This window comes from Centruroides sculpturatus, unplaced genomic scaffold (genome assembly GCF_000671375.1).
Source record: "Centruroides sculpturatus isolate CEXI.00-Female unplaced genomic scaffold, Cexi_2.0 scaffold905, whole genome shotgun sequence".
NCBI classification, from domain to species: Eukaryota; Metazoa; Arthropoda; class Arachnida; order Scorpiones; family Buthidae; genus Centruroides; species Centruroides sculpturatus.
The window spans coordinates 118,623-127,609 of NW_019385129.1; the positions used below are offsets into that span (position 1 = coordinate 118,623).

Here is an 8,987-nt window from a genome sequence, read left to right on the forward strand (position 1 = left end):
TCGTCACGTGACATCTGTCGTCTCCAAACCGCTCCGGTGTCGAGGCTGGCAGTCGGAAAACAGGAAGTGCCGCCATGACAGTCCACATAACTGGACTTTAACCCAAAATGATAAAATGTGAATTGAATTTTATCATAACGAGTTTGCTTGAATTTCCTTTCTTCTGAGATCACAGCAATGCGCGACGGATAAGCTAGTTTTACATAAGATCTGCTAACTTTGTATTTATAATCCTCAGGAATAGAAATTTTTTAAAATTTTTCATCTAATTCTTCATCTACAGCAATTTCGTTCATTAATTGAACACATTCGTGTGGTTTAAGTGTTTTATTGTCTTTCAAAGTTAATTAATGATATTACTGGAATGCTAACTTTTGCTTCTTTTTGTTTCTCATTATACTTCTTTGCCAAAGCATTATGTTCATTACGTTCTTTTTTATATGACTTTTCTAATTTACTAATTATATTTTTATATTTTTTTTGTATTGAGTTACTCAACATTATACCTTTTTACAATCTGATTCACACATTTTAGAAAAGAAAATAAATAGTGAGGCTAAGAAGACTGAACCGAATATGAACAGTGTGTGTGATAATTCAGAGGGTTTTCATAACTTTTCAGGTGCTGAGAATAATAAGGTTTATATTGATATGCTTAATAAGTTTAAATCAATCTGTGTCACTGCTCAAGATCTGGAAGAGATTTCAAAGCCCTCAAAACAACAAAATTAACTTATCCTGAAAAAGTAAAGTGGATTGAGGCAGCTTTGAAAAGCTCAATCCTGAAAGGTTTTCAAATTAAGTGTATTATAGATGTCTTGCTGCAGAGGATGAGGAGCTATATGCTCCAAAGGACTGTAAAAAAAATACCCTAGGTTTTGATAAAACCTTACTCTAAACAGAATTTTAAAAGTGCACAATTTTCCCAAATCTTATAATGGAAAGAATAGAATAAGTGATGAAAAACTGTGCACTTTTGAAAAAGGCCTGTAGAGTACACACTCAGTATAATACGAATTAAAAGACAAGAATAATATATTCTATTTTATAAATATAATCTTAAACTCAATTTACTTTTGCAGTCTGGATCAAAATAACCAAACTTTACAGTATACAATGACATAAAAGGCATACTGAATGTACAGTACATGAATGTTGTGTAATATCAATATATGCATTTGATAGAAATTGATTTTCTTTTTTATTATTAATATAGGTCATCTCACGAAAATGGCATGCTGGAGTTTGATTGATTTTGAACCGACCGAAATGCCTGGATGGAGGACATCAAAAAAGGAAAACTCCACACCTGTTATAAGCACACTTAAAACATCTGTAATGCTGCAACAAATCGTGAAGTTCCAGGCAAAGTACATGACAACCAACGTCAATCATCAATGCAGTTTTGAGGAATTGGTCAGATTTGTTCAAATCATCTGCAAAGAAGAACACGTTGGAACCTACGAGAATGAGAATAAAACCAAAGATATCATCTCGAAGGTAATGGCAGCCGACAACAATCCGATTCGTCTAACTTCGAGAAAAGAAGTTGAAACTGCCAATGTTGCCAAAGCTGTTTTGACGCTTCAAAATAGAGTGAACGAGGAAAAGGATGATTGTAAAGGACTCCTGGAAATAGATGAATGCATCTTAGGAATCCACCGTATATTGCTGACAGGTCTGGATGATCAACTGATGACTCCTGCCGGGAAGTTCTCACAGTTCCTTCGAAGTGCAGAGTATAATGGAGAGGTACATTTTTATCCCCGTTTTGGATCTCAAGAAGAAGCGAGGGATGCCGTTCAACTTTGCCTCGATCGTTATAACGAACTTTTCAGTGAGATCTCGAAACAAAAGAAACAGAACCTTCACTTGTTCGTTAGTCAAATTTTCAAACTTAGTTCATATCTGTTGTTCACTTTGATATCTTTGCATCCATTTGGGGACGGGAACGGCCGTCTCTGCCGACTGTTGGCAAACTATTGCTTGTCTACGATGACCCCGTTTCCATCTCCAATTTATAACGTGTACACTCCGTCCATGCATGAAGATTTTTTGAATTCGATTACTACTTGCAGGAACTCTAACGACAAGAAGCCTCGCGATTTATGTGCCTTAATAATTGAAGCAAACTATGCCAGTTGGTTGGATTACATTAAGACTAATAAAGTTTTGACCTAAGTACTTGTTACTGTTGATAATAAAGATCAAATTTAGTTACTATTTTTTAATATATTGACAAAGTATTTATATAAATAAATGTATTTTTATAGCTAATATGTTGTCCTTGTACCTTTTTTTTGAGTCAACTCAGTACAGGAAGAAACTAAAGTATATTATGTTAAAGATAGGCCTCGGAGTCACTGTTTTCTGAAGTATCCTCATATTTCAGGTCATTTCCACATGCTTAATTAGGAAGATGTGAGAACAATCAAAAGTGATTTTAAAGCCAAACAACCTGCCGGACTATCGGAGTAAAATTTTCTGGAAGAAAATAGTCTGCTATGAGTGGGACTCAAAACCGCAGCTGCCGCTCAGTGTTAGGTTATAGAAAACAAAAATTCCTTTCACGTATGTAAAAAATCTTTATGCACTTAAAAAAATCTCTCTACGAAAGTTGAAAGTTGTACTCATTCTATATTGTCGTTGTTAGACAAAATGTAGTTCTTCAGAGTTGTATTTCCTTCTACGGAAATTAAAAATGATTATTATAAACATCCCTACATTTTTAACTGTTTTCTAAGAAAATCCTTTGCAAAGGAGAACACACTATGCTGAAGGATTAATCTCTCAAGCCGACAACACTGTTGCCACTTCTAGATTAATAATATAATTATATGAGCCCAGGATTATTTTCATTTGAAAAATAAAGACAATAATGTTAATCCTTTAAATCCTTTATCATTCCATTCAGGAAATAAAACAGTAGGCAACTTGAAGCAAAATAACTTCATAAAACGACTGACAAATGCTATTAAAATGATCTCAACCGTCAATCTTTTGTTGTAGGATTCGACATCTACAAAACATTAAAATATCTTTAAATCTATACTATTATAATAAAGAGGTAAAGTTTGGATGCAGGAGGTAATCTCTGAAACTACACATCCGATTTCAAAAATTCTTTAACCAATATTTAGAATGGAATTTCAGGATGGCATAGGCTGTATATTATTCCATTAAACATTCATATAAATTAAAAGATATCATCTAGGTAAGCGTTATGTTTTTGGTGTCAATGGGTGACAAGGGGCAAGATGCATACTTATACGAGATAGGTAACCGCACGGGGCAGTCGCGTTGGTCAGCGAGATACATGTCTGAACTTCTACTGAATATAAATGGTGTTGCTTGCAAAATCCATGCGGGCGAAGTTGCAGATAACAGCTAGTAGGATATAAATTTGCATTTATACCAAAGCACCCCTCTCCTAATCGAAAGGATTTTAACAAAGTATTAAATATGATTGTTAAAGTAAGTTTTGGATCAAAAATTATATTTAGATTCTTTACAATCTAAGCAAGAAATTTGCTAGCCTGAAACAAGTAAACAATGACGACTCAGAAAATGTAGCAGGAAAAAATATTACATAGGTTTTCAATAGATTGGTTTTTAAGATTATATTGAGAAGAAGACAAACTATAAAAGATACATCATGTTGTAGAGTATTAAAAAGATGTAGTCTGAGGACTTAGACCATCACTTAATTATGAAATAAAAACAGGCATTAAAAATAAAGACATGGGTTTTCATCAAAAGAAAGAAAAAAAAAATTGAGAATTTTATGCTGGATTTGAATAAGACTAGATATGGTAGCTTTACATTTAATGTCACACTGTTGGTAATAGTTCAGATACTAAAATATACAGAAAACAGCCACACAATTCAAAAAGTTGTAATAATGCAGGACAGAGAATCATACAATATTTGCTGAGTTCATTTTGATATGGTTATTATATGCAAATTTTGCTATTGGCAAGACATGAAAGCTACACACGTCATTTCATTATATAAGGAGTAAAAATAGATACAACAATGGCAAGTAAATTCCTTATCATAATAGTAGGGATATTTTTGGAAATTGATTCAGATAAAACAGAGATTACATCATGCTCATGGCAAGGTTATAATCCTTTTACATAAATGAAATAAACAATACCAATATATATCTTTTTAAAATTTCTAGCAATTATAATATGTTATTAAACAGATAAAAATAGCAATAGTAATTTACTAACTACAATCGTGCTAAGTAATTTTAATAGCAAAATATTTAAGTTTTCATAGTTACAGGTCATTGCTTAATCAAATTTCTAAAAATAAAACTTGATTGTAAACTTCTAAAAGTATTTAGTAATCAAGTTTTTTCACATTTTCTGAAAAGAAATTTAGTTAAATATCATTAAATAAAGAAAAAAACCTTACTATATGGAAATTTATAAGAGTGTTAAAATTAAACTCTTGAATATGATAAAATTTTGCCAGTCTAAACTACACTCTTGAATATGATTCTCAAAAATAAGGAAAATTTAAGTATTAAAACAAAAAACAGCTGATTTTAAGTTTAAAAATATAGTTCCCAAATTAAAAGTACTGAATGTACATATTCTATATATATAATATTTTAAATTTAGAAAGTTTTTATTTATCAACAAAAGAGCATGTTTGTCACAANTGAAGTAAAAATGAATATCATTATAGGGCAAGTATATCCCACAGAATTTAATAATTAAATATTTATATTTTAAGAATGACTATTTTCATTACTTTCTATTCTTACATAAATTCACTCTATTATTTTATATTTTATACCACCCAGTGTACTATTTTTCATAACAATTGCAATTTAAATGCTGAAGTAAAGATGAATATCATTATAGGGCAAGTATATCCTGTACAACATTATCAAGATTGGTTTATATCTTCATTTTAATATTTTTTAATGAAATTATTACATAGAGGATTGATTATTGGTTTATCATATTAAGTTTTGTTTACTATTTATATTATGTCACTACTATAAAATGGCTCTATCATTTGGGGACAGACTGTAATAATTCTTTTGTAAAAAAAAAATCCCTTTTCAGACTTGAAATGTACATAGACTATCTGTGTTGCATTGCTCTATTGTACTGTACAGTACTAGATATTAGCCAGCAATATTGTAGTACTGGTCATGATAAATTAATATTTTTCTCTCTGCTCTAAACTGTTCTGATAGAATGTTTTTAATAACCGAGATGTTTCTCTTTTATCGATATCTTATATGAAAAACTATATGGATTAATTGTTAAACAATTAAGTGTTAGACGTTATGAGTGAGGACTTCTAATAAATAAGTAATTTCTTTAACTATTCGAAAAAGAATAAATAAATATTTACATACCTTCTTGCTTGGCCAACAAATATCGGAAAATTTATTTTCATGTTCTTTATATAGTGATATCAGTAACTTCACAGCATTTGCTGACCAACGACAATGCTGTCCGTCTGTCCCATCCGTTAAAGCTGAATTTTGGGACGAAATTGGCTTTTGAGAATTTTGTTGATCAGTTTGTGGGGCAAAAACATGTTCCGAAGCAAAATGCTGTTTTATTTCATCCAAACTTTTAAATTCTCGGCCGCAATCTCCACAACGATACACTGTGTCTGCCATTTTGTAATTTAATAGAACCGCTTCGACACCTGGGTAACTTTGGTAAGTACCGCAGGACAACCGGTGACGTCATAACAGTGATTTCAAAACGCGGTTAGTTATTTAAATCACATTTTCTGAACGCCTTGGTAACTATCGGCAGATACCAGAGTTACCGGTTACAATTTCCAAACGTGCCCTTAGTGTATTGCAGTATAGTGCCTAATTTATGAAATAAATTTATTTTTTCTCCATCACAATGTTATCAATTTTTTTGAGACACCAACTTCACTAAAACTGCCAAATTCACAATCAAATAAAGGGTGACTTCTTAGAGAAGTCAAGGTACACAACAGGACCATTATTATTTTTAGTGAGGGAAAGAGTCTACTTTGTTGATTAGGAGATATAAGTTTAATTAAGTGAAAAGTTCTTAGACTAGATTTTATGTAAATCTGATTTGGACATCATATACAAACATCTCAAAACCCAATATATCTGTAATAAGCCAAACAACTACTGGATTACATCAGGCTACTCTTCTGCAATTATTTTTAAGGCTTTTATGTCCAACAGATGGCGCTAACTCTGCAAGTACGACGACCTAAGTTTGCTTTTCTGTGAGGCATTATGCTTTTATGTGAGGATGAAGTAAAGCAGATCATCATCTATCTATCTATATAAATAAAAATGTAACATTCGTTTGTTCCAACTGATTTCTTTGAAATTTTGACACAACATTGCATTCAAATACGCACGTGTTTTTTATATAATATATGTGTCAAAATTCCACCCACTGGGGGAGATGGACAGGATTAAGGCTTACCATGAATAACTCTGCTTCTATTTATACTATTTTAGATGCAGTTTTTTGCATTTTTGATTGAGTTTTAATAGGGTACGTCAAGAGAAAGTACACTAAGAAGGGATTTTTCAAAAAATTCTCCCCATAGAGGAAGTGTTATACATTTATAATAGATACTTTTTGAGCCACAGCAACGCGTGGCAGGGTCTGCTAGTTATTAATGTAGGTCATCTCATGAAAATAATGGCATGCTGGGGCTTGATTGATTTTGAACCAACCGAGATGCCTGGATGGAGAACATCAAAAAAGGACACCTCCATACCTCTTCTAAGCACAGTTAAAATGTCTGTAATGCTGCAACATATCGTGAAATTTCAGGCATAGCACGTGACAACCAATGTCAATCATCAATGCGGTTTTGAGGAATTGGTCAGATTTGTTCACATAATCTGCAAAGAAGAACATGTTGGAACCTGCGAGAATGAGAATGAAACCAAAGACGTCATTCTGAATTTTCCGATGGTTTAGCTGTTTTTAACGTTGATATAGTGAATGTCTCTTCAATCCGAAAATAATAACTATAGACTTAATAACTAGTATAGATAAAACTATTAAAGATTTGCCAATAAAAAAAGGAAAAGAAGACTAATTTAATAGGTTCTGCCATTCATGACATGAAATATATACCTCAAAAAAACAAGTTTAAAATAAATAGATATAAAAGAAATTTAAATAAGACCATTAATTTTTTAAAAACTAATAATTTAACTATTATTAAAGCTGATAAAACTAAACAACTCATAATAATAAGTAAGAATGATTTAGAAAATAAAACAAAAGAACAAATTAACAATGAACAATATATCATGTTAGATAATAATCTGTATGAAAAAATTAAAAAAGATCTAACAAAAATAGTTAAAGATATGTATTCGAATAATAAAATTAAGGAAATTGATAAAAATAATATACTTAAATTTTAAAAATAATAGAATCCCAACACTAAATATACAGTTAAAAACACACAAAAAAGAAGAAAAATACAGACCCATAGTAGATTTCAGGTACTCCATATTGTACAATTTGGAAAATTATATTAAAAAACAAAAAATTTTGAGGAATCCACAAATAGTATAGAAAATGCTGGTGAAGTTATTAATATAATTCAAAAAAGAAAAAAAGAAAAAACGGACACATTAATAAGTTTAGACGTAAAAAATATGTACCCAAACATAAAATGAGAATTAATTGAAAACAGCCTAATCCAATTAAAAACAAACCAAACATTAATCGACCTTATAAAATTTGCATATAAAAGAAATTATTTTGAAGCTTATAACAATTTTTATACACAAACAGATGGTGTTAGTATGGGGTCAAAGATGGGGCCAAAATTAGCTGAAATAGTAATGAAAGATATAGATAAAAAAATAGAAAACATTCCTGGTGTAAAAGCTGTAATGAGGTATGTGGATGATTACTTATTGATTTTTAATAATGAAATAACAAATGAGAAGATAATTTTAAATACAATAAATAATATAAACCAAGATATAAAATTTGATATAGAATTAGAAAAATATAATAAAATTAATTTTTTGGATATCACTATAACAGAAGAAAAAAAGAAATTTTCATTTAAAACATACAAAAAACCATCTAATGCTAATAAGACAATCAGTTATTATTCACATAACCCAATAACTATTAAAAAGAATACATATATAATGGAATTAAAAAAGATATACACAAGAACAACCAACAAAAATGAACATGAAATAGAATTAAACAAATTAGATCATAAATTCATCCTCAATAGTTATCCAAAAAAAATATTAAAAATTTGGCACACACAATATTACAAAAACAGATTTAATATAAAAAATAAAAAAGGGGGAAAAATTATAAAGCCTTCCCTTACATAACTAATATTAACGATAACTGTTCAAAACTTTTAAACAAAGATATGTGATTTTGGCCCCATCTTTGACTAATAAAATTTCACAAACTATTCATAAAATAGGAAAACATAAAACCAAAATTGATAAATTGAAAAAAAAACTGGTACAGTTTATAAGATAAACTGTACCAGTCAGAATCTGAAAGAATACATAGGGGAAACAGGAAGGACATTAGAATTACGTATAAAAGATGAAGCTGTCATAAGACTAAAACATAATAATTCCCCATGGTTTAACCACATAAAAAATAGTAACTGCCAAATTGATAGAAATAATATTAAAGTCCTACACTACGAAAAAGATATTTATAAATGTAAATTTAAGGAACACATAAAAATAATAAAATATAACAATGATAATTAATAAATGTGTCAACCGGTATGCAAATAGACCAGCAATGAATGGTACAGTAGACCCCCCCTATAACACTGTTGATAATTCCATGTTATACGAGTCACTTAAATTTTACAAATACGTGTGCCGGGCTGTGAACGGCTCACATATTTGTAAAATTTAAGTGACTCATATAACACGAAATTCATATAACACGGAATTATCAACAGTGTTATGGGGGGGGTCTACTATA

General features: G+C 30.3%; 2 protein-coding genes across 3 annotated transcripts in view; both read right to left on the reverse strand.

Moving 5' to 3' along the window:
• Positions 1–7,890, reverse strand: part of LOC111635184 (TWiK family of potassium channels protein 18-like) — a 28,928-nt gene extending 21,038 nt beyond the window's left edge. Inside the window, exon 1 of the mRNA XM_023380076.1 lies at positions 7,880–7,890. The gene's annotated coding sequence lies outside the window, so the exon portion shown is untranslated. The remainder of the gene's footprint in view (positions 1–7,879) is intronic.
• The window catches only part of LOC111635185 (derlin-2-like), a 36,598-nt gene that overhangs the window by 2,342 nt on the left and 25,269 nt on the right, over positions 1–8,987 (reverse strand). The window lies entirely within an intron of this gene.